Below are 27,977 nucleotides of genomic sequence, written 5' to 3'. Positions count from 1 at the left end.
TTTAAATGATACATTAAACAATATGGATTTAATTTATATTTATAGGACATTCCATCTGAAAACAACAGAATACACATTCTTCTCAAGTGCTCATGGAACATTCTCCAGGATACATCATATCTTGGGTCACAAATCAAGCTTTGGTAAATTTAAGAAAATTGAAATCACATCAAGTATCTTTTCTGACCACAATACTATGAGACTAGATATTAATTACAGGAAAAAAATCTGTAAAAAATACAAACACATGGAGGCTAAACAATACAGTACTTAATAACAAAGAGATCACTGAAGAAATCAAAGAGGAATCAAAAAATACCTAGAAACAAATGACAGTGAAAATACGATGACCCAAATCCTATGGGATGCAGCAAAAGCAGTTGTAAGAGAGAAGTTTATAGCAATACAATCCTACCTTATGAAACAAGAAATATCGCAAATCATCAACCTAACCTTACACCTAAAGCAATTAGAGAAAGAAGAACAAAAAATCCCCCAAAGTTAGCAGAAGGGAAGAAATCATAAAGATCAGATCAGAAATAAATGAAAAAGAAATGAAGAAAATGATATCAAAGATCAATAAAACTAAAGCTGATTCTTTGATAAGATAAACAAAATTGATAAACCTTTTGCCAGATTTATCAAGAAAAAAAGGGAGAAGACTCAAATCAATAGAATTATAAATGAAAAAGGAGAAGTAACAACTGACACTGCAGAAATACAAAGGATCGTAAGAGATTACTACAAGCAACTCTTTGCCAATAAAATGGACAACCTGGAAGAAATGGACAAATTCTTAGAAATGCACAACTTTCTGAGACTAAACCAGGAAGAAATAGAAAATATGACCAATCACAAGCACAGAAATTGAAACTGTGATTAAAACTCTTCCAACAAAAAAAAGCCCAGGACCAGATGGCTTCACAAGCGAATTCTATCAAACATTTAGAGAAGAGTTAACACCTATCCTTCTCAAACTCTTACGAAATATAGCAGAGGGAGGAACACTCCCAAGCTCATTTTACAAGGCCACAATCACCCTGACACCAAAACCGAACAAAGATGTCACAAAGAAAGAAAACTACAGGCCAATATCACTGATGAACATAGATTCAAAACTCCTCAACAAAACACTAGCAAACAGAATCCAGCAGCACATTAAAAGGATCATACACCATGATCAAGTGTGGTTTATCCCAGGAATGCAAGGATTCTTCAATATACGCAAATCAACGTGGTACACCATATTAACAAATTGAAGGAGAAAAACCATATTATCATCTCAATCGAGGCAGAGAAAGCTTACAACAAATTTCAACACCCATTTATGATAAAAACCCTCCAGAAAGTAGGCATAGAGGGAACTTTCCTCAACATAATAAAGGCCATATATGACAAACCCACAGCCAACACTGTCCTCAATGGTGAAAAACTGAAATCATTTCCACGAATATCAGGAATAAGACAAGGTTGCCCAGTCTCACCACTATTATTCAACACAATTTTGGAAGTTGTAGCCACAGCAATCAGAGAAGAAAAAGAAATAAAATGAATCCAAATCGGAAAAGAAGAAGTAAAGCTGTCACTGTTTGCAGATGACATGATACTATACATAGAGAACCCTAAAGATGCTACCAGAAAACTACTAGAGCCAATCAATTAATTTGGTAAAGTAGCAGCATACAAAATTTATGCAAAGAAGTCTCTTGCATTCGTATACACTAATGATGAAAAATCTGAAATTGAAATTAAGAAAACACGCCCATTTACCATTGCAACAAAAAGAATAAAATATCTAGGAATAAACCTACCTAAGGAGAAAAAAGACCTGTATGCAGAAAATTATAAGACACTGATGAAAGAAATTAAAGATGATACAAATAGATGGAGAGATATACCATGTTCTTGGATTGGTAGAATCAACATTGTGAAAATGACTCAACTACCCAAAGCAATCTACAGATTCAGTGCAATCCCTATCAAACTACCACTGGCATTTTTCACAGAACTAGAACAAAAATTTCACAATTTGTATGGAAACACAAAAGACCCCTAATAGCCAAAGCAATCTTGAGAAAGAAAAATGGAGCTGGAGGAATCAGGCTCCGTGACTTCAGACTATACTACAAAGCTACAGCAATCAAGAGAGCATGGTACTGGCACAAAAAGAGAGATATAGATCAATGGAACGGGATAGAAAGCCCAGAGATAAACCCACACACATATGGTCACCTTATCTTTGATAAAGGAGGCAAGAATATACAGTGGAAAAAACACAACCTGTTCAATAAGTGGTGCTAGGAAAACAGGACAGCTACATGTAAAAGAATGAAATTAGAACACTCCTGAACACCATAGACAAAAATAAGCTCAAAATGGATTAAAGACCTAAATGTAAGGCCAGACACTATAAAACTCTTAAAGAAAAACATAGGCAGAACACTCTATGACATAAATCACAGCAAAATCCTTTTTGACCCACCTCCTAGAGAAATGGAAATAAAAACAAAAATAAACAAATGGGACCTAATGAAACTTAAAACCTTTTGCACATAAAAGGAAAGCATAAACAAGACCAAAAGACAGGCCTCAGAATGGGAGAAAATATTTGCAAATGAAGAAACTGACAAAGGATTAATCTCTGAAATTTACAAGCAGCTCATGCAGCTCAGTATCAAAAAAACAAAAACCCCGATCCAAAAAGGGCAGAAGACCTAAATAGACATTTCTCCAAAGAAGATATGCAGATTGCCAACAAACACATGAATGATCAACATCACTAATCATTAGAGAAATGCAAATCATAACTACAAGGAGGTATCAACTCATACCAGTCAGAATGGCCATCATCAAAAAATCTACACACAATAAATGCTGGAGAGGGTGTGGAGAAAAGGGAACCCTCTTGCACTGTTGGTGGAATGTAAATTGATAGAGCCACTTTGTAAAACAATATGGAGTTTCCTTAAAAAACTGAAAATAGAACTACCATACAACCCAGCAATCCCAGTACTGGGCATATACACTGAGAAAACCACAATTCAAAAGGAGTCATGTACCAAAGTGTTCATTGCAGCTCTATTTACAATAGCCAGAACATGGAAGCAATCTAAGTGTCCATCAACAGATGAATGGATAAAGAAGATGTGGCACATATATACAATTGAATATTACTTAACCATAAAAAGAAGTGAAATTGAGTTGTTTGTAGTGAGGTGGATGGACCTAGAGTCTGTCATACAGAGTGAAGTAAGTCAGAAGGAGAAAAACAAATACCTTATGCTATCTCATATATATGGAATCTAAAAAAAAAAAAAAAAAAAAAAAATTGTCCTGAAGAACATAAGGGCAAGATGGGAATAAAGACGCAGACCTACTAGAGAATGGACTTGAGGATACAGGGAGGGGGAAGGGTAAGCTGGGACAATGCGAGAGAGTGGCATGGACATATTTACACTACCAAACGTAAAATAGATTGCTAGTGGAAGCAGCCGCATAGCACAGGGAGATCAGCTCGGTGCTTTGTGACCACCTAGAGGGGTGGGATAGGGAGGGTGGGAGGGAAGGAGATGCAAGAGGGAAGAGATATGGGGACATATGTATAACTGATTCACTTTGTTAGAAAGCAGAAACCAACACACCATTGTAAAGCAATTATACTCCAATAAAGATGTTAAAAAATTTTAAAAATAATAAATTAATTTTAAAAAAAGACCAAAGTGATGCAACCACTATGGAGAGGAATTAAATAAATTTGCGTCAAAACCACATACACGTTTACCTTATGAAAATTTATTAGAATAATGCACTGCACTTATGAGAAATGATCGTGAAGCTATATGTCCACTGGTATGAGAAAATATATGCACAAATGTGTTCACATTGGGGTCAGTTGGAAAAGGAAAATGTCCGAAATTACATGCATGTCACTCATAAGAGTTGGACTGAATAAACTATGGTACATTCACATAGTGCTGTACAGTGAAGCTTAATCGAAATGAGGAAGAACATTTACAAACTGACATTAGTATTTTTTGGCATGAATTGTTAAATGAAAAATGAAAGGAATGAAAGAATGTCTATAGGCTACTTTTTGCCTGAGATAAAAAGGGAAATAAGTGTGTGTGTGTGTGTGTGTGTGTGTGTGTGTGTGTGTGGTGATGTTTGTTTATGTTTGCAAAAATAAATTATAGAAAGATAAACAAGAAAGTAAGGAAAAATGTGGCTTCTGGAGGGTAGAGGACATATGATAAGGATGAGGAATGAGAGTGTGGCATTTCTTGATTTAATTTTTAAAATGGTTTCAATTTTAAACCATGTCAATATTTTGCATATTCAAAATATAAAATATATAAACAAAATAGAAAGAAAAACCAAATCTTAAAATTGACTGCAAATAGAAATTACAACATTTAACTTCATATCAAATTGAAATCGTGAGAACACATGATTTCACATAACTTTTGAACACTACTCTCCTCAAGGAATGTATTCTAAGGGCAAAAAAATCTTAAAAACAAAAAAACAGAAAAACAAAACTCAAGACTGAGTTATCGGTTTGTTCTTGATAAAAGCGTTGGAGGTGTGATTCAAAATTGTTTTTAGTATATTGTAAATTATAGCATATGAGTATATATACTAATATTTTTGGAAACCAGCTTTCATTGCTTAAGAAGGTAAAAGTAATGTGAACTAGAGAAGGTGAGAAAGAATGCGGTAGAGTGTGATGATAATGGAAAATATTAATACAGGTTCATATTTTGTAAAAATATTTTTCTACAACTGTTCACTAAAAAGGCTTAGAAATAATGACGCTTCAGTATCATAAGCACATTTAGGTCTTAAATATTGCTTCTGAAACACCATTCCCTAATGAAAGAAACCAGGCTCCTTGTAGAAATGAATGATTCCAGGTTTAGGCAGATAAAGTATAAAGTGAACTTAGAACACTTAATGCCTGAAAACAAGGACACAGGAGCTAGTGTGATGATACTTCCACAAACTAAATGTGGGACAATTTGAGCAGTAAAATGAATAGTGAATAATAACAGAAACATATCATAACACATGGAATTGAAAATTCATAGACCTACAGTGACGCTAGAAAAAATGATGATAATGGTGATGATGATAATAACCATATTAGAAAACAAGAGAGAGGAAAAGAAGGAAAACTTTCCTTTATAGAAAAATTCTGACTAATAATTGTAGAAGACATGATAGAATGGGAAAACGATCATTTTATTGATATAAGCCCCAAAGTAATGATTAATTCAGGTAAAGGTCATCAAAGGATGCTAAAACATTTTGATGAACCATTTTTGAGGAACTGAATATTTACATACCCTCTTGCAAAAAGGAAAAAAAGACTATCTTTTACAATTTCTATTGACCCTCTCCCTAACCAAGTAATCAAATTAAGCATTACCAATTTTGTGAAACTGAATTTACATGCCTCCCGAATTGATGCAATAAAATATTCAAACAACAGCTTTGTAATATTCTTTCCAAAAGCGTTTAATCTAAATCTGATAATGACAAAACAAATGGATAAATATAGAATGCAAGATATTCTGCAAGATAAGTGGCATAAACTCCATAAAAAATTATATACCTTGAAATTAAAAGAAAAGAAAAGGTAGAGGGGCTGTCTTAGATTTAAAACAACTAAGAAAGCATAAATATCAAATGCATCAACTTTTACTGGATCTTGGATTTTAAAAGCCCCACTGTATCACTCTTTTACCTTTTCTATGGGTTTAAAATTTTCAGGAGAGGGCTTCCCTGGTGGTGCAGTGGTTGAGAGTCCGCCTGCCGATGCAGGGGATGCGGGTTCGTGCCCCGGTCCGGGAGGATCCCACATGCTGCGGAGCGGCTGGGCCCGTGAGCCATGGCCACTGAGCCTGCATGCCCGGAGCCTGTGCTCCGCAGTGGGAGAGGCCACGACGGTGAGAGGCCCGCGTACCGGAAAAAAAAAAAAAAAAATTCAGGAGAAAAAAATAAAAATGTAAAATAAATAAACTGAACTGAGATTAGGATGACCCTTAAGCACATGGCAGAGGGAAATAAACATGTGTCTGAATGAATGAAGGGATAAACATATGAAGTGCAAAATCACCTCATCTGTATTTTAGTTGCCACCATAACAATGGTGTTTGAGTGTATTCACATTGACAGCACTTTGACACTTCTGGTTCACTGTAATTTTAAAGATGAATTAATGTTTCCAAATTTGTGATGATATTCACTCATCTGACTAGCTGTCTTTAGAGGATGTGTTGTATTTGTGTACATAGAGTCCTTTTCACCTACCAATTCCTCTTTGGGATGCTTGCTCAATCTTGCACCTAAGAAGTTCGAGTTCATTGGAAATCATAGTTTTCAAACTCTGTGACTTAAGAGTGGACACTTTATTGAGGGTAGTAAAATTATTGTATTCACTCTCCCTGGAGTCCATAGTGGCCAGCCAAGAGACAGGCATACAAACTAAACAGATCAGAGTGCTTCTCTAGGAGTTTACGTGCAATCTCAGATCAAGGGAATCTTTTCTTTGGAAGGATGCATGCTTCAACTTTCTGGGCTGATGATACCCACCACAAATCCAAGATCTCCAAGGCATAAAAAATAAGCAGTGAGAAAGAAACAAAGAGGGGAAGGGAGGTCCAGCAATACAGGTAGACAGAGGGAGAGAGAGAGAGAGAGAGAGAGAGAGAGAGAGAGAGAGAGAACATGGTTCTAATGACATTTTTTCCTTTTCAGACGTCTTTAAGGCTAGTTCCACTCCTTGATGGTGCAGTTTTTGGAAAATCCCCTTCTTGGTTAAAGCTAGCTGAGTTAGCTTTTAGTTATATACAACTGGAAAAAATCCTGATGCACAGTTGAAGACAGTGAATATTGTTCATGTAGTTTCAATATATCTCCCCACATGGTAAACATTTATCCAGTAAACTAACATACTCTATTAAAATAAGAAAGTAATAATACTAACTCATTAATTTAGATGTCCTTAAGATTTTTTCTTAATTTTCACTGAAGTTAGGCAACACTATCAATTAATGAAAGTTCCAAATGTAGACGATATGAATCCACATATAGATACATTATTTATAATCTTATATACTGTATGGTGCATATTTAATTTAGAGGCCAACGGAGTTATATGGATTTATTTGTAGCTGGTCTATTTTTGCCTTTGTTCTTTTGTGCTCTCTTGTGTACCAGAAAAACGAACAATTTGGTCTAAGTGGCTAGATGGTGGTTTAACTGCTATCATATTTACCTTTGCATTTCTTAAGAGGAACAGAGGTGGAGGAATGCCAAGTAAATTAAAAGCTGTATATTGAGTTTATAACAGAGTAATACTGTTTCAAACCCCCTGTACTGATGTACAGTACCATCTACAACTACAATAAGAAAATAGAATATAAACAGAGATTGTCAGAGTTTAAACTCTGTTTCTTTTCTGTATTGATGACTAATCTCTTTTGATCTGTCATTACCAATACATCCTCTGAGGTTGTGGTACATTAGGTACCCTCAAGTGAGTGAATTTAAAGCACTTGAAAACCCCACATTATTAAGTCAGTCAACACTTCTTTAGTGCCTATTGTGAGTCATGTGCTATGTTGGCAACTGGAAAATCAGAATTAAAAAAAGCCTCATACTATACTAGTGGTATAAACTGGTAAGCATAAGTAAATATGGACTGGAGAAGTATAAACAAGCAATATTTCAGATGGAAAATAAGGTCAAAACCAAAACCATTTAAATTCCTCATGGTTCTGCTCTTCTGTGACATTGAATCTTTTTTTTTCTCCTTTTGTTTGAAGAGAGAGAGAAATTGGTATGAGCACCTGGAAGCAATTTGCAGATAAATTCAATCATTTGGGGATGTATTCTTGCATCGTTTGCCCTTTTATAAAGGACAAAGAAAGACAAAAAAGAAAAAGAAAACATGCAGGGAAGGATCTTTTGAAATACCTAGATGTCAAAATCATTATATGTTTTGGAAATATTAAACCATACAGAAATATCCCCATCTATAATTTGCTCTAACAGTTGCAATTTAGGAAATTGGAAGGAAATATGATCTAAAATTGAATACTAAAGGTAAAATTAAGACTTACTCTTAAGGAACTATTATGGGTTGAAATGTTCTCTCAAAAGTTCTCTAGAAGTCTTAATCCTCAGTACTTCAGAAGGACACGTGGTTACAAGAGGGTTTCCTAGACAGACCTATTTTCCCAAAACAATAGGTGAAACTGCCTTTTAATTGTGGCTTGTCAATATGCTTCAAACAGTCCTTGGAGAGAACAAAAATCCCATAAAGAATTTCTTCTCCAGATGAAAGTTAGGAATACTACTAAAACTAAATAATCAAAACAGTGAACATTTATTGAGCCTTTATTATTTGCTGGGCACCATATTGAGTGCTTAACCTTATTTATGATTTCACTAATTCCCAGAACTATTTTATGAAGTTGGTGCAATGGTTCTTGTTATACATAAAACAAACATAGATATAACACAGATAAAAACAAAGTTAGCAAGGTTAAGCAATTTGCTCCAAGGCACAGAGCTAAATTTGCTACAGCAGGTGTCTTTACCCATGTTCTTCTAACATCTATGAACTCTAGCTTCAGGGATGGGGTTTTGGCAAGAACTGATTAATTCCCCTGCCCTAAAATAGGTATCAGGTATTTTACTAGAGATGAGGAGTAATCCTTTAATTAAGACAAGTACAATAAGATTAAAAGGGAAGATGGTGGTTCACATACTTGGCAAATTTTACCACGCAAGCAGAGCTTTACAGGATTTTGTTTTAAAGTTAAGAATTCTGTGCAATAAAAATCTGTTTTTTCTTTTTTGTTTTGTTTTGTTTTTTGTTTTCTGTCATAGTCCACAGGGCTTATTGTGGGTTTTGGTTCCATTCTCTCTATTTAGGTTGCTGTCACTCATGCTATTGAGACTGTTTCCCAAAAAAGTAATTTAGGACACTGTCTATTTCATAATAAAAGTAGAACTTCAGCTGTTTGTATATAGTCCATACTTTCATTTGTAAGCAGAGGAAAAACAAAAAAGTGTAAGTGGGGGAGCAAAAACAGCCAAGAGTTTTAATGTGGTAAATATAAAATAATATGTAAGAACTATCATATTACTTACATGCCACAGTATTGAATATTGATTGTTAATAGGAAGGAAGTGGGATTAACTGAATGTCAAAAGTTTCAAATTAGTCTTTTAAGAGAACTTCCTCATTCAAGGGTGTAAGCAATTGGAATGGTTTGCCAAAGGAGTTCACAGAATTTCACACTTTCAGTATGGTAAAACAAACAAACAAAACACCAGCAAACACAAATCTTCAACATGTCCTTATTTTGAATTATTTTCTATTTTATTATAGCTTGCTAGAGAAATTCCATTGAAAAACTCCCAACTAGGATAACTGAAGAAATGGAGAAAATTGAAGTGACCAGACATTCGCCAGGATAGCTGGGGAGCTTATAGTGCAAACATAGGTCAGATGGGAAAAGAGAGCAACCAACAGTCACTCATACTCATGGAGATAAAAGAGAAGGCTGTGAAAGCAGGACTAACTCTCCTTAATTAGAAAAGAAACTTAAGTAAGCACAGGCTTTTATTTTTTTCTAAATGGGAAAGGGGATGCCAAAGATAATTGTTTTGTCATCAAGGCAAGATCAAATTGTTGACCCTCTAATTATATTGGGAAAAATAACAACGGATCTTACTGATGGCCTTCCTAATTCTGGAGCTCAGAAATCAAATTACAATGGGAGATATTATGCTTACAGTCTAATTTGCCCAGAGTTCATTATATTGGAGGCTTACAGAGAGCTTTGTGACTAATTACTTTGCATTGTCTACTTCCTCAACATTACAGCTGATATCATCTAAGTATAATCAAATCAGATCAATGTCAAATCAATGATCTGATAGAACCAAGAGTGAATTTAAAGCATAGCTGAGCCTGAACAAGTTTAAACATGCATACACTTACTTGTGATCTGTAACTTTAAATAAGATTTTGAGTTTTTCTGGAATTACAGCATTGTGCATAGTATACTCAAGTTTGCAGAAAAATATAGTTCCTTATTCTCTGAAAATGACATATTATCTTCATGCGTACCTCTAGCCACTGTTGGGTAAGAAGAGTAAAAAGGAATCAAAGTTAATTTTTTTGAGAGGGGAGGGTCAAGTCTGGTTTAATTTTACAATTTGAGATATACTTTGAGGAGGTTAGTTTCTTGGAGTGTTTAGGCGATGAGTTTCCCTAGGATAAGAACCCAGTGCTTTAGATTATCTTTGCTCCTGCTACAGTTCCCTTTAGTGTCTGCTGGTATGAAGGGGTTGAATACACACATGCCGTCAAATGAAGAGAGTCTCAAAACTGACTGAAGTGTGTTCTGCTGTTCCCTGGACCAGACTCCTAAAGTGTGACTGGCCCATCCTGGGGCCTCTGCTGGTGTCAGTTTTTCATATTTATCTGCTTGGTCAGGGTGGGTCTTTGGCTGTTTGGCCTCCATCTCAACTCTTACTGCTGCTGTCCCTTGGCTCCAGGTCTGGCAATGAGGTCCATAGACCCCATCCACGTGGTCTACTCTTCAGCCCTTACCTATAAGATCCCCATTACCCCTCTGGAGAGCCCCCTCTTCTGCCAACCTCCTAAGCCAGATGTTGAACTAACTCCCATGCCACTATCCCTCCTAAAAGAAAATGGACACATTCACACTATATAGGAATAAAGGAAGCTACACTCAGGCTCTTTTCCATGTAACAATGTCATGTCATGCCACTGAGTTTACACTAATGGAAAACCCATATCACTAACCCCTTTGGTACATCAATATTGTCTCCCAGGGTTTCATATTGGTTAAAGGGAAAAGCTCCCTGCTTTCAGTGGTCCCTCCATTTAACAGATACATGTCACCCTCTCTGGGATGGCATTCTTATCCCTTGCTCTTTCACTCTATTCTAGGGTGTTAACCTCATGAGCTAGTTGTAAGCATAGGTTTCTTATCTATACAATATGACATTATGATCTGGTTCCAGAATTGGTTCATGATATGCTGAGAGAATTTAGAAAATCTTCCATCTCTTTTTCAGTCCTGGATTACAAGCTTTTCTGTTTGTTGCAAGATGATTTGGGGGAATTCTAGTAGCTGAATAGCAATTCTTTATTACTCTTTACATGTCACCCATAACAATTCTGTACATGTCTCACCCAGTCCCTAATGGGGTTATCCGTGGTAGTAGGAGAGTGTCTCAAGATTACTAGGGAGAAGGTCTGTAGACAAAATGAAAAATAGAAAGACATATTAATAATTTCAAAAATATTAATTCTTTGTGTTGTCTAATTTCCATTTTCCCCCTTCCCCTCTCCAAGCAGATCTATTTTCTTCACTTTGCTGCCCTGATTGGGCCCATCAGGAGGCTAACTACACGCTACATCATTTATACTCTCTTGCTCTCCAATGTCCAATTCCTTTAGGCCAATGGATGGTACCAAAGGGAGATTAGAGAGGAAAGGGAGAGAGATGTCTATTTGTTCTCCCTTCACCTGCCTTGTTTCACTATGGCTGGCAAGGTCTCCAATCCCTATGGTCAGGGATCCATTAGGTTAACTCTCTTCCTTGACTCCAGTTACAGCTGTCCTTCCCTCTTTGATACTTCCAGTCTAGAAAGGGAAATGTTTTCCCCCTGTGGCTAGGTCCTTGATGTCTCACCATCATCTGTTGGCTCCTTTAACTCTGCCTACCCCGTTCTAAATAGTCCCCCCACTAATCACAGTTCAGTTAAACCTTTCTGAATATTCCCATCTTACTGAAAGCCTTACTGGTACCTTTAAATCTTTAAATTATCAATTGAAATAGTTCATTTATTATTTTGACAACTATGTATGCTGAGCATCAATCCCTGTGCTGAGAATAAAACCACCAGGTGGGAACAAAAGGAAAAGTCCTTGATCTCATGGAGCTTATCACCTAATGAAGGACACAGACAATCAACAGTAAGTTTATTATGATGAAGTGGTAATAATTGCTATAAAGAAGAATAAAGAAGGAATGGGGTGGGTAAGAAGGTGATGGTGAGGGGAGTGAAATTTTTGAAGAGTAGTCAGAGAAACCTTCACTGCTCACTGATAGAGTGATGAATGAAGAGAATAAGGGAATAATATGGGCTGAATTATGTCCTCCCAACATTCATGGGACCCTAACCTTAATGTGACTGTATTTGGAGATAGGTCCCTTAAGGAAGTAATTAAGGTTAAATGAGACCATAAATGTGGGGTCCTAATACAATAGGAGTGACATCCTTATAAGAAGAGACATCAGGAGTGCACTGAGAAAGGCCATGTGAAGACATAAAGAGAATGTAGCAGTCTACAAGCCAAGGAGAGAATCTTCAAGAGAAGCCAACTGTGTCAATATCTTGATCTTGGACTTCCAGCTGCCAGAATCATAAGAAAATAAATTTCTTTATTGTTGTTTAAACCACCCCATCTATGGCATTTTGTTATGACAGCTCTAGAACACGAATACAAGGAACAAGCCACAGGATATATAAAATAAGACCATATCAGGCAAAAGGAATGGCAAGGGTAACAGCCTGGAGGCAGGAAGATCCTTGGCAGATTCAAAGGAAGAGTAAAGGGGTAATGTTCCTATAGCAGAGTAGATAAGGGAGAGGTTATCAGGAGATAAGGTAAGAGAAGTAATGGAGGTCCAGATCTTTAATAGCCAGATTCCGTACACAAGGAAGCTCTGATAGCCGAGATGGGAATAGAGGAGGAAGAATAGGAGGAACGTGATCAATGGGAGAGCAACTGCAATAGCTCAATGAGACACACGTGGCTTGGATAAGGAGGTTAAGGGTGGAGATGGTAAGAAGTGGTTAAATTTTAGATTATCTTGAAAGTAAAACTAATAGAGATTTTTGTTTGTTCGTTTATGTTGGTTTATTTGATTAGATGTGTATTGTGATGGGAAGAAAGTTGTCAAGGATGAATGCCCAAGTCTTTGTCCTGAGCAACCAACACATAACATGTACACTTACTAAGATGACAAGACAACGGGAAGAATCTAGCGTTTGGATGTGGGCATGGTTAGCTTGAATTGTGTACCGGTATCCAAGTGCAGATGCAAAGTAGACAGTTAGTTGGAAATATGAAGCTGAAATTCAGGGTAGTGCGTGGGGGGAGGTGAAGTAGAAAGTATTTATGTGAAGCACTACCCTGATATACAGTGAATGCAGCAAAGATAAATCAGACCTTGCACCTGTCTTCAAAAAAACATATGATTTTAGTAGAGAATACACATTTTGTAAAGTATTGACGATTCTATGAAAAAGTTGCCACGAGGGGGAAGAGTGTATTATGACCACAGAAATTTTCTTGGAATTGTTTGCATGTCTCATATATTCAGTTCCTGAATTGTTTTAACAAAATACAGTTGATAAAAATGTGCAATATTTGTACTTTTAATACCTATTCATTTGTTTTTCCATTATATACCTTGTCTGCTCATCCATTATTGGTTAAAAAAGAACATTTAAAATATAACATCAACTAAACTGTTCCATGCTGAAATTTTATATCACGTTTTAAGACTTTTATAATGTCTATATATGGTAATTACACCTACTGCATGACAATAGCCAATTAAACTAAGCTAAGATGATATAATACTCTATACAGAAAATTGTCTACAAAGTATGGGAGGGAGTCATAAAGCGGGAAGATTGGTGGTAAGAATGTGATGAACAGAATGTAAGAAATACTTTCAAACTCCTAAATGCTGGCTAAACTAAAACTATATTTACCTTTGAGTTACATAGAAGAACTCTAACTAGGTTTTCAATTAATTACATTTAAGGAGATTCAGATATCTGAGATCTAATTTTACTTCCAGTAGTGATCGTTACCTAAACTTTAGTTTTTTTGCCCCGGTTTTTATCCTACCCATGCCCATCCTCCTTCACCAGACAGGTGTGAAATTTGCAGACCTTAACAACAGTTAATCTACAACTGGTCAGTTTAACCAAGCAAAGTAAAAACTTTTCTAGTTTGAATATTTCTTATCATTTTGAAAATTATATAACTTAAATTTCTAAAATTATGATGCTGCATGTATTTGACAGTAGGTATATTAGTTGCAGCCTACCTAAGAGCAAAGCCTGATACAAGGACAGAGGTACAGGTAAATTATTTGGAAAGCTCTCTGCAAAATCAGGAGAGAAGGGTCAGAAAAACGAAGCCAGGGAAGGAGGATTTAGGATGTGTTTAGGGAACTGGTATGGGCACCAGGGTCTTGATTCTCCCAGTATCTCAGAGAATTTAGGATTGTTCTAAAATTGTCTTCAAGACAGCAAAGGGCTGAGACATCGTTCCAAGGGAATGTGACATGTGTCATCAAAAGCCTACACTAGCTGTCAAAATTCAACCATTTGTTTCATGATTCTGCTGCAAAAATAAAACTATCCTCTAGAATCACAGGAATACAAAGGATTCACAGTGAACTAGAAAAAAATAAAATCCTCTCTAACATGGGTCTTCCAGCCTCTGGTCTTGCCCAACTAAAATTGAGTTTGGACAATTCCAAAGTTAACTCAGAAGATCATCAACATTCCTAGAGCTTTGCATATTTTCACTGTGCCACCCTAAACATGTCACTGATGACTGTCCTCCTGATCTAACTTCAGCATCTCAGGAATTGCAAGCAGATGTTTAAAGACAGGGTTATTGGAGAAGTATGATAGCTAGCTCTCAGATAGGCAGTTGACATTGTCTGCCACGAAATAGGTCTCACCGTATTTGTCTGTTTAATATTTAATTTAAATACACAAATTTAGCAAGGTAGAATTAGTAACAAAAAATATACTTGCATTTACAACAGATAAAATTTGATGCCAACACAAGAAGTATTTACTTCTTGACTTGAAGAGTCTACTCATATTTTAAGCCACTGTCTTTTCCCTGTGTCATTTTCATGGATATTTTGATAGCTCTAAATCTAAATACAGATAATCCTATATGACAGATCCCAAATAAACTTAAAAGCCTCAATAGTTAAAGTTTCTCTTACCATTATAAATAGATGCATTCTCTGTTCATTATCCCTTCCAAGTCCCATATTAGCTTCCACCAGACATGTATATTTCAAATAAAGCTAAAGTAAAATTCTAGACAGTTATCTGCAGAAAGGATGAGCAAGCTTATTTATGATTCATTTGCCTTTTTAATCTAGGCTCTTCATTGGAAGCCTCTGATACTGACAGTTTGAAGAGATAAATAGGCCAACTATGGTCATTACACAGAGATCTACTCAAGCGCATCAGAATATTCTCGTCTCCTCTTTTAATTTACATAATTTCTAAATGTGCTAAGAATGGAAAGCATTGTTCATCGATGGCAGTTTTTACTACAGAAAAATCAGCAACATAAAACACATTGTGGCTTAACCAACGTTGAGAAAGTGATTGCTATAAGTGTTTTTTCATATCTCCCTTGTCAGAAACTTTTAGTTTGAATGCAGCTGTTTTCATCAAATGTTCTATCACAGGAACATTTACAAGTGGTCCTAGCAGGCCACTCTCTGAGGATCAGATTTTATATCAAAGTTTCAGGGGATGCATGTATCTTTTCAAATTAATGTTTTTGGGGTTTTTTTTGGATATATACCCAGGAGTGGAATTGCTGGGTCACATGGTAGTTTTATTTTTAGTTTTTTGAGGAACCTCCATACTGTTTTCCATAGCGGCTGCATCAATTTACATTCCCACCAACAATGTACAAGTGTTCCCTTTTCTCTATATCCTTGCCAATGTTTGTTACTTGTGTTCTTTTTGATGATAACCGTTCTGACAGGTATGAAATGATATCTCATTGTTATTTTGATTTGCATTTCCCTGATGGTTAGTGTTGTCGAGCATCTTTTCATGTGACTGTTGACCATCGGCATGTCTTCTTTGGAAAACTGTCTATTCAGTTCCTCTGCCCATTTTTTAATTGGGTTGTTTGGTTTTTTGATGGTGAGTTGTATGAGCTATTTACATATGTTGGCTATCAATCCCTTATCAGTCATATCATTTGCAAATATTTTCTCCCATTCACTAGGTTGTTTTTTCTTTTGTTCCATGGTTTCCTTTGTTGTGCAAAAGATTTACATTTGATTAGATCCCATTTATTTACTTTTGTTTTTATTTCCTTGGATTTAGGAGACAGATTCACAAAAATAGATTCATGCACCCTAATGTTCATAGCAGCATTACTTACAGTTTCCAAGATATGAAACAACTTAAATGTCCATCAATACATGAATGGATAAAGAAGATGTGGTAATATACACACACAATGGAATACTACTCAGCCATAAAGAGAATGAAATTCTACCATTTTGCAGTAACATAAATGGACTTGGAGGGCATTATGCTAAGTGAAAAAAGTCAGACAGAGAAGGACAAATACTGTGTGATGTCACTTACATGTGGAATCTGAAAAATACAACAAACTAGTGAATGTAACGAAAAAGAAGTAAACTCACTGATATAGAGAACAAACTAGTGGTGACCAGTGGGGAGAAGGAGTGGATGGGAAACAGAGGGGTGGGGGAGTGGAAAGTACAAACTATTGGCTGCAAGATAGGCTCAAGGATATATTGTACTACATGGGGAATGTAACCAATATTGAGTAATAACTGTAAATGGAATGTAACACTTAAAATTGAATAAAATTTTTAAAAATAAATAACAATTAATAAAAAAGATTGGAATGGTAGTTCCTAGGGAAGAGGAAATATTTTGGGCTGGTGCAACAACCAGTGGGTGAGTGTTCATTATAGAGGTAAAAACCTAACTCGATTATTTCCCAGATAAAAAGTGATCCAAATGACAAATAGGAATAGCAGAGGAAAAACAGCTTGGGAAAGACAATGTTCTTTACTGTGCAGAATCAGAAAACAAGATGCTTTCACCTAAAAGGGATATAAGGTGAGGAGAAAGAAAGAGAGAAAAGAAAGGAGAGAGAGAGAATGGAGAAAAGGAGAGAGAAGGAGAGAGGATGAGATGGAAGTTATAAGGGAATGAAAGAATAAGAGAAAAATGAGGGAGTGAAAAAAAGAGTTAAAAAGGAAGGGAGAAAATGAAGAGATGGGTACAGGCAGGAAGGAGGGGAGGATGCCAGACCTGTGCCTACATTCAGACCCTTAGGGTGCCCCGTGATGCAGGAGATAGGCAACAGCAGCCAAGTTTCCTCCCTTTAATAATATTAATGCATAATAGCTGTATGTTATCAGATGCTACTTAAATATGTCATCAAGAGAAAATGCTAGCCTAACTCAGGTTACATCTAATCTCTTTGGAAAATGTTTTCTCCAAAGTGGCTTAGAAAAAAGGATTGGTCTCAAATAGGGAAAGCTCTCTAGGTTTTATATCTCCTCTTTTAACTATTTAAAAACCAGAGGGGTAATCTTAAATTCTCTCTCCTTAAGGGGTCCCTATTAAGGGCTATGAGGATAGGCTTTAAAGAGACATTAAGTATGGGTATTATCAGAGCTTCTAAAAAACAAGGAAATGACTCCTATACATTTAAATAAGAATGTTTGGTAACAACATTGAATGGTTCAGTGGAATGTGCATAAATGTTCAAGTCTAAATTATCTGGGTTCTTTGTGATATACAGTAGGTCCTTATTAGTTATCTATTTTATATATAGTAGTATGTATATGTCAATCCCAGTCTTCAAAGAACACTACTCAATACTCTGTAATGGCCTATATGGGAAAATAATCTAAAAAATAGTGGATATATGTATACGTATAACTGATTCACTTTGCTGTACACCTGAAACTAACACAACATTGTAAATCAACTGTACTCCAATAAAAATTTAAGAAAAAAAAAAGAAAGACTAAAGATATCTTGAAAACAAATTGTCTGGGTTCTTTTTTTGGCTTGCTGTCTGGGGGAACTTGAAGAAACAAGGCTTTTTCACCTCTAATTTCTGCATCAATGAAATAGAGTTAATACCACTAATTTCAGAGATGCTGTGGGGACTTATGATGTAAGCCTACCACATGGCCCAGCCTCCAAGCTTCAGCCTCCAGGAGTGGTTTAGCTCCATCAATGTGCAAGTTGAATATTGCTCTATATTTATCTATTTGAGTTACAAGATATTTATCAAAAACTATCTAAGTTCAAATCACCATGCTAGGTGCTAGAAAGTGGTTTTGCAGACTTCACCTGGATAACTATAAAATCTTTTATGTTATTTTATGCTTTGGAGTGAGAGGTAGGACTTAATAAATGATGCTTTATACCTTAGAAATTTCTCTGCTCGTAGATTTTATTATCTCTTCTGTTCACTAGCCAAATTGTCATGACCTGAATTGTGAGAGAGCTGTAGTTTAATTCACACTGCTCTGTATATATTTAAACACCTGTCTTTTCCCATAAAGTATAAACTATTTTAGGGCTGGGCCTCTGTGTTACAGTTCTTTAAATTTCCTGCAATACCAAGAATATTATGCTACATGTAGAGAAATTTTTGATAAAGTACTAGGGAGTTCTTACTAATTCCATCTGGAATTAGAAAACCAGAGAATTTATTATTATGCACTCTCTTGGACAGTTATATCTGAATTTGGGAACAATCATTAACTAACTCAAAAAAGTCTTATTTATGGCTTTAGTTCCAATTTATTACTCAAGTGCATTTCACTCTGCCTCCTTGTAATATACCAAATCACAAAGAAAGCATGTATTCCAACTTCTTCAAGTCCAATTGCAATTGACAAATGTTTCTTCAGATCATGAAAGAGCTATACACAGAAAAATGAAAATTTCTGGAAATACTGGAAGGCAGATAGTTTCTAGAGGACGTTGTCCTGTCTTACAGAGGAACAAATATTGGAAATGTTAGAAAGTTCAAATATATGCCAGTTGAAACAAAGCTACAGACAATCTATTACATTTATGAATTATAAATATATATTATAGGCTTCAATTTGTTCATGAAAGTTTTATAATGTATATTTTAATTGCATTTAATAAAATTGCAAATTAAAATTCTTTTTTTTATTAAGATATATAAAATTACATTGGATATTTTGTTCACTTTTTTGCTATTTGCAAAAAAAAGAAAAATCTTTTTAATTAAAAATATTAAAGTAAGTTTGTGGTGTTTAAGCTAGTATTGTTTTTTACTGATACATAATTTAATAATTACCTTCATGTAAGAAATTAAAAAACAGAAAATCTTAATTTAATATATTTTAATACTTATTTATATTTTAATCTCTTGTTTCTTAATTTGCATTATAGACACTTTATGTTTCCTCTGATAATTTGCCTGTCATTGTTTTTTAAGTTCAGTGGTGGCATAAGCAAAAATGTATTAAAAACACTGGAAATGGAGTTCAGGAATCTTTGCTTTGAAATCAACTCTGTTGGTGATAAGACCAAATCATGTGACCTTGGGGAATTTCTGTCTACACTGAGCAGTTTCCTCATCTGTTAACATATCAGAAAGAGTGAGAGAGCTCTGTGGGGTCACTTTTACAAAGGCATTATTATTGTTTTTATTATTATTTATTATTATTGACTCTTGTTTCTTGCATTACCAAATGTGTGACTTAGCCTCAGATATAATTTATGATCATTAGTCAACTTAAAACGACTGACAGAATATAACAGTTCAGTAAGATTAATGATTGTAATAGTGTAACTCTAGATATGGGCAGAAGCAACAAGAGGGAAAAATTTCCAAGACCATAGTAGACTAGTAAGACAGGTGGTCCAGAGGTTTCTGGCTACTGTTAACAGGGATTAGTCTGGTGATAGTACACTGAGAGTCTATCAATGAAATCCATGCCTAACCTGGGAATGAGCATTTCTAGCACCATGAGGCAAACTGGTCACAAAATGCCTCCCAAATCTTGGTCGAAATTAAGACCGGAAAGGAAGGGATTGTAAAATAAACAATGTTAACCACCATCCAGTTCTACAAGAATCAAGTCATTAGCCACTGCAGTTGCTGACCTACAATACACCCTGAAAGGAATTCAGGGTGAAGATCAGGAAGAAACACTGTGTTCTCTGGGGAAACTGGCAGAACCCTTCCTAACTAACAGGCATAGTTAGATTTTTTCCAAAGAAATTTTTTATGAACCTGGATTCTTGCATTTCCCGTACTTAGAAAAGCACTAAATTCATTAATTAAAACGTCTATTCCTTGTGGGTAGCAGCAACCTTCTACTGAGATGTGTGTTTGATTGCAGGTACCCTTTTCTCCAAAATCATATACATACTGACATTCCTCTCTTACCCTTTGGCAACTGTTCTCAGAGCTCTCTGAGAGACTGTCTCCTGGGTTATAATCCTCAGTTTGGCTCAAATAAAATTTTCTATTTCTTTCTTAGATTAATTAATTAGATTAATTATTTTTTTCTGTTGACAAAAATCTACCAGAAATTGAAGGGATAGAGAAACAGTTCAAAAATGCAATAAAGAAACAATCAGATAAACACACAATATGTGAGAATCTATAAAACAAATTTAATTCTCCAACAAATAAAAATTTAAGTTGAGGGGAGGAGTAGTATTATAGAGAGAATAAAGGGAACTTAAACAGCTTTAATAACCAAATGTAGTGTTTGGACTTTGTTTGGAAATTGATTTGAACCAAGCAAGTGTAAAATAAATTCTATGAGTCAGTTGGGACAATTGAAATATGGGCTTGATGTTACACGGTAGTAAGTAATATTAATTTTTTTAAAGACTGATATTGTCATGTTGGTTAACAAATAAAAGAAAAGTCTACACCAGTATAAAGTCTTTATGAAAAAGTGGAAATATATGAAAATATGAGACAGTATACTGTCTGGGATTGATTGAAAATATTCTAGCATTTAAAAAAAAAGTTGGGAGGGAGGGATACAGGATACAGACTGGCAAAAAGTTTATACTTGTTGTAGCATAATGAAGTATACAATATTTCATGATAGTATTATTTCTATTTTTATATTTTGATAATTTCATTTACAAAAGGTTATGTTTGCTAAATGGCCCTAGGGAAATCTCACACACGATTTGCTAATAGTATAAATTTAAGATAACCAATGGTGAAAATTGTCATTCTACTAATACTCTACACAGCTGGATGTCTCAAGCTAATATTAAGCTAAATTATATAATTTACATATCAGCAACCCTTTGGAATAAGCCATATTATTTATAGAAACTGTCAAAATAAATAAATATAAAATCATATTCATAATTTCATTCTTAAAAGTCACGTATATTTAACCTTGGCTTGCCTTGTAATGTGTACCCCAATTATAAATAATCCTTAATTTTATAGATGAAAAATTATAGATATTGATAAAAATATGGATATGACTAATTGATAGAACTTCTCATTGATAATGTATATGCAAATCTATCTAAAAGCTCCTTTCTAGAGAGCCATGGTATGTACTAATTACTGTGATAAAATCTTTAACAAAGATAATGATTTAACACTGTGTATCCTCCCAAATTTTAAAATTTATTTGACAATGGAATTCATTTTTCTCATGGCATGTGCAACACATATGTGCAAATATGTGCATGTAGTTGATGTGTACTCTTCAGAATTTTTACTCAACCAATAAATATGATTTAAACTAATATATTAGTATTAAGAAATCTTTATTGTGTCAATTAAGTCTCATCAGGTAGACTAGCTTGAATGGCTTTACTTAAAAATCAACTAAAATAGAAGTCACTGTCTTTTCAAGATTTAATATTCAGTCATATCAAATAATTGTTACATTACTAATATATAAATTAAAATAAGAAAACTAGGGACATAAAAATAGAAAAACAAAATATATACTGTCTCATTTTAGATTCATGTTTTATATTTTTATTCACATGATATGAACTGTTTGGTAATTACATTCTGTTCCATTTGATGGGTGAAGAATTTAAAGAAATCTGCTGAGATGTCAGCATATTACATAAGAAAATGAGGAATCATAAAGATGCATAGGCAGAATGGCAATATAGGTAAAGTAGTGAATGAAAATATTTTTAATCATTAAAGGGGTAGGAGTCAAGCAAGCAAAAATTGAATAGTTAAAAGAAAAGAGAGATAATTGGAAAGCCTACATAAAGGTATATAATAGTAATCTCATGGGCCCTAGTAATAGGATTAACACAGGGAATAATAATAAAAATTAAAAATAAAATAAAATAAAATAATGAAATTTAATTAGTGACATTAATTAGTGATATCACATAAATAGATCCACAGATCCCAATGATACTTCAATCATAATGGAGTTCAGTAGAAGAATCCTATGGAGATTAGATCAATATCCAGACATTCACCAAATTTATCAAGTATCTGGGCTCTGAAATATGCTCACTTTCTTACCTTGGGTAAGACATTTACCCTCTGAAATATGTAATATCTAGGTTTAAGACTAGTATCTATTACAGAGTTGTAGTCAAGATTAAAGGGAATAAAGTATGTTTTATGTATACCCAAAACATATTAACAATGAAAAATGTCATTGGTTATTATGATCATAAATATTATTGTTTATCATCCATGCTTTATATTGAAGACACAGGATTATTGAAGCAGTTCTTTAACACCTAGTAGATACCCAGTGGAGCAAGGGCTATATAAAAGTGAATTATTTTTAGATTAGATTACTGAAAACTTTCAAGCTTGCTTGCACATTCACACATTCTTTAACAAAATTGGGAAATAGCCTATTTTCTCTTCTCTAGTCCCAAAGCAGAATCCTCATGGAAAGTGGGCAGAGTAAATGAATACTTTTTTGAGTTGGGTGTGTTTATGAATAGGAGAGTAATTGATGCTCCTGAGTCATAACTGGAATAGCCTGGGCCTCTGTTTTCAATTATTTGAATCACCCTCCCCAGGGAAGTCACTAGGCTACACTGGGTGTAAAAGTTTATGGAGCAAAAAAGATGAAGAAGGGATTCATTGTTAATGCATGCCTACTAGAGATAAAGTGGTGTCATTAAAATTGAAGCTTTTTACAGTCATAATTTATCAAGGCTTATCCATGATAAAAACCAACATTTTCACTTGAGTTTATTTCCTACTCATCTAGTTGGAGAGCCCTTGTAAGTGTCCATTTCTGGAGCATCTCTGATGCAGGAAAATGATGTTGAGGACATTGGGCTGTATTAGCATCCATATGAAATTCATTTTAATTTTATTAAAGTAAGCCACTCAGGCAATCTTTCTTTCTTCTTACATTAACATTACACTAAGAATATATCAAAAAGATTAAACAGCATATACATATTTGTAAAAAGGATAGTTAGCTTAAAATATTTCAATTTGCTTCTGTGTGTGTGTGTGTGTGTGTGTCTGTGTGTGTGTGTGCTTGGATCTATGTTACATCAAGGAGATTTGGACCAAAAACATTCAATTTTTAAAATCAGATATTCGATGTGTTTTGTCCCCAAATTGGATCACTGCCCAGTTTTTTTCTTTGCATGACAATATTTCTTATTACTCAGTCTTTCCTAATGCACAGTGCTCACTTTCAAAGGGAGATATTTCTTACAGTTTTATCAGTCATGTCTATGTTTTGTCAATGGATATTAAAACCAAGAGTTGCAAAGTGTAATTCTTGGTCCCCACCTCACAATTCTAACTACATTCAATAGAAATGTCACACTATTCAACTGAGATTTGTTATCATTTAGATGTTGGAAACAGAATTTCAGATTGGTATCGATACTGAGGACCATTCAAAGCATAAAAAAAATAAAACTTTATTTTGCCATCTTTATTGTATAGAACTGAAAGTCTCTTGAGAACCCATCTTATCGCTGGTTCCAGAGAGAAAGTTTTACAGTTGTTTCATCTGATTATCAGATACAAGAAAATGAGGGTGCTGCATATTGACTATTCTCTTACTGTGTTAGTTTCCTATACTGTCTACAAATTATAACAGACTTTGCAGCTTAGAACAACATCCATTTATTATCACATAGTTTCTCTAGGTCAGAAATCCAGGCAGGCTCAACAGGGTCCTCTGCTCAGAGTCTCCCCAGGCCAAATGCAAAGGGTTGGATGGGCTAGTCCTTTCCACATTATCTGGAGAAGAATCGTCTTCCACACTCATTTTTGTGGTTGGCAGAATGCAGTTCCTTGCATCAGTTGGACTAAGGTCCCATTTCCTTACCTGCTGTCAGTTGGGGGCAGTGAGGTGGATGTGGGGATCTCCCCTGCTCCTGAAGGCCAAATACATTTCTTTTAACATTGCTCTTTTTATCTTCAAAGCCAGCAATGGTACATCAATTTCTTTTTGCACTTCAATTCTCCCTGACTTCCTCTTCTATCTCTGAGTTTAAGAACTTGTGTGATTAAATTAGACCTAGTTGAATAATCTCCTTTCTGTCATACAAGTAAAGGGTATTCAACGGATGAGAGATTTTTTAAAACATCATTCAGGTAACCAGAGTCTCTATACACCTACCCTAGACTTGCAAGAATATACATTTTATCAGAATATACAATGGTTAAAATGTGTATGCTCTGCACATAAATGTACATATAAAATGTAGGCTTTGGAATCAACTAAGCCCAGGTTCAAGTTTAAGCTTAATTATTCAATAATTAGGTGATTTTTTTGAGTCTCAGTTTTTTTAACCTCTAAAATTCAAATATTACCAATTTTATAGGGCTGTTGAATTGATTACATGAGATAAAGCATGGCAGTTAATAGAGTAATTAATATAGAGGGAGCCCTAAAAGAATGATTCCCACATAATGTAGAAATTTTATCATTATAAAGAGTATTTATTCAGCAACTCTCCCTAGCAGAGTCCATCCCATCCTTTGGTTCACTTATTTCTCTCCTAAAATGCCTTCTGTCCTCAAGCATGCACAAAAAGATGCCTAAAATATCTCTTTGCCACGTACTCCTCCAAATTTTTCAAGAATTCCAGTGCAACCCTACACATCTATAAACAGCGTGTATCATTTGTAATAAGCAGTATGCATGTCTTGCCATCTAATTTTAAAATTCACATTCCACATTTTCCTGAATCGAAATTAGGGTGTCTTGATTACACTAAATCTTTAGTGTCAGGTATGTGATATTGAAACTGAGCAGGACCCTGCAGGGCCTTCCCAGGGACAGATCCCTGGTGTCCTCTGTCTGCCTCTTGTTTGTAAAGCTTTTCAGCTTTAGCCTCCTGGGGCTTCCCTGAGTTCCAAAGAGCACATTTAATCAGAGAAGTAAGAAAATGCAGAAACAAAGGAAAACATTCATGCAAGACAAAATGATAATAGTTTAGCCATGACATAAAAAGTCAAGGACTTTTAGTTCCTCCTCAAAGGCTACAGATAATATCCCTAGCCATATCCTTGAGTTGTTTTGCAGATAATAAAATCCCCACCAGGTGGAAAAAGTTAACTGCATGCTGACCACCAGCATGTAGACCCGAGACCTGTTGGAACCAGGAGGTTGATGATGTTGACTCCCAAAATACCACCCAGTTACCTAACCACCAACCAATCAGAAGAATGTCCACAAGTTGATCAGGCACCCTGTGGCCCTCTTCCTCACCTTGCCTTTAAAAAACTTTCCCTGAAAGCCATCAGTGGGTTCAGGTCTTTTGAGCATGAGCTGCTCATTCTCCTTGCTTGGCCCCAGGTTGGATGTCTTGCAATAAATGCTGTACTCTCCTTCACCATGACTTGGTGTCAGTAGACTGGCTTTACTGCAAGCAGGCAAGTGGACCCAAGTTTGGTTTGGTAACAATATCTCACCTATCATTAGGACAGTTGTCTATAAACTCCCATTCATTAGCAATTAAAATCTTGTCCAATAAGGAGTTGAATTGGGGAAATTTTATTTACAAAATGGTTTTTCCTTCCCAAAGGAATGGAAGGAAAACCATCAGCACCTTTCACTCATCCCCTATTCAATTCTGCATCTGGAACAAAGTAATAGAAGAAAGTGCCATTAATACAAATGCACTGTAAATCTTGATTTTCAAATACTAACTCCTGACCTCACAGGGATCATTTATTCAGCACCAGGGATCTCTCTCCTTCTCCATATATATTCTCTATTCTTCCTGATAACTATTCACTTCATTCCTGAGAACCACAATTACATTTCCTATTGCAGTCGTGATTATACAGAGTATTTTAAGCTGCCAATTTAATCCAAATGTTTATTAAACTCTTTCTGGGGAAAGAAAATTAAATTATTTTAGTAAAACTAGACCTTTATTAGTACACCAGTAAGCATGCAATGTTTATTACAGCTCAGAGATTTCAGCAAATGCCTTTTAACTGAACTTGTTTTGTAGCTGTCCCCTAACAATTTTGTTAAATTCAGTGGTAATTAGCAATTAGGCACCTACATGAACTGGGATGAACATTACTGAATGATAGGTGCGTGAGCTGCGTGGAAATACTGACAATGAGGTAAGGAAATGTGAATAGACTGATGAAAATGATGTTTACTTCCTGTGATCTCATCCATACCCATAGGTTTTAATACCATCCATAAGCCAATAACTCTTAAATTCTTATTCTTGGCAAGCTTTCTATGAGTTTCAAGCTACTTGCAATCTCCTCTTTAATGTCTAATAAGCATCTCAAGTTTTATGTACAAGTAGTAACACAAATACTTTCTTCACTACATACTCACCTCTAGTCTTCCTCATCTCAAAAACATAACAAATAACACATCAACATAATTGTCTGATTGAAAACCTGTGAAAACTGGTAGATTTTTAAAGAACCACAAAACAGCAAGTTATTTTCTTGAAATTATTCTGGCTTTATGGTACATAAATGGATACTACCTAAGCCAGATATCCTGTATAGTATATTACTGTTAATTTTTCTTGCATATCACCCTATTTAAGAAATAATCCTAGAATTTGATTGTTTTGTGCTAATGAACTTGCAATGGTTTCAAAATTAATTAGCAAAATTATTTTCTTAATATCTAAAGTACAATTCTCTCTAGGAAAATATTCTATATATTTTTGTTTGATGATAATATGAAACAAATTTCTAAAAAAATACAATTTCACTCTGTGTATTAACAACAAATATAGGATAAAATGTAAAAACATATACCATTTATAATAGTACAAAAATATTATAAACCTGGGAATAAATTTAACAAATGATGTAAAAGATTTCTACACAGAAACCCATAAAAGTTGTGTTTCATAAAATGCAAGATTTATCAGATTTATTAGGCAGAAGATAATATTTTGAATTTGACACTTTCCCCCACAGATTTAGTTCAATTTCAATCAAAATCCAATAAGAATTTGGGGAAATTTTACCAGGTAAAACTAAAGTTTATTTGGGAATATAAGTGGTCAATAAGAACCAAATATTTATTTTGAAAGGATAAGATGAGAAGACTTCCTTTACTGAATGCCAAGACTAATTATAAAGCTATAATAAATATGGCAATACACATTGGCATAAGAATAAAGAGATAAACACTCAGATACAAACTCACATATAACTGGACCCTTGAATGTATTACTGCAGAGTGATAGACAAATAATAAAGTTCTCAATAAAAGTTGCTGGAAAATTACCTACATGGGAAAAAAAGTGGAACGTAATCCTACTTCAGATTTTTTGAGAAAAAATTGTGATACGCTTTCAAGAGATGTGTAAAATAATGTTAATGTGAAAAATATGTATTTCAGGAGATTATTTAGTAAAACATGCTTTTGACTACAGGATAGGCAAAACCTTTTTTAAAAATAAGCACAAAGAATATTTTTAAACTTAATGAGAAAAGATAATAAGCTGGGCTACATTAAAATTAAAAACTTGAATTCATCAAGAGACTCCTGCCAAGAGAATGAAAATGCAAGCCACAGAGTGGGAGAAATTATTTGCAACAAATATAGCTCACAAGCTACACACACACACACACACAC

Source organism: Orcinus orca, chromosome 8 (assembly GCF_937001465.1).
Source record: "Orcinus orca chromosome 8, mOrcOrc1.1, whole genome shotgun sequence".
Taxonomy (NCBI): domain Eukaryota; kingdom Metazoa; phylum Chordata; class Mammalia; order Artiodactyla; family Delphinidae; genus Orcinus; species Orcinus orca.
Note: the sequence above shows the minus strand (reverse complement) of the source record.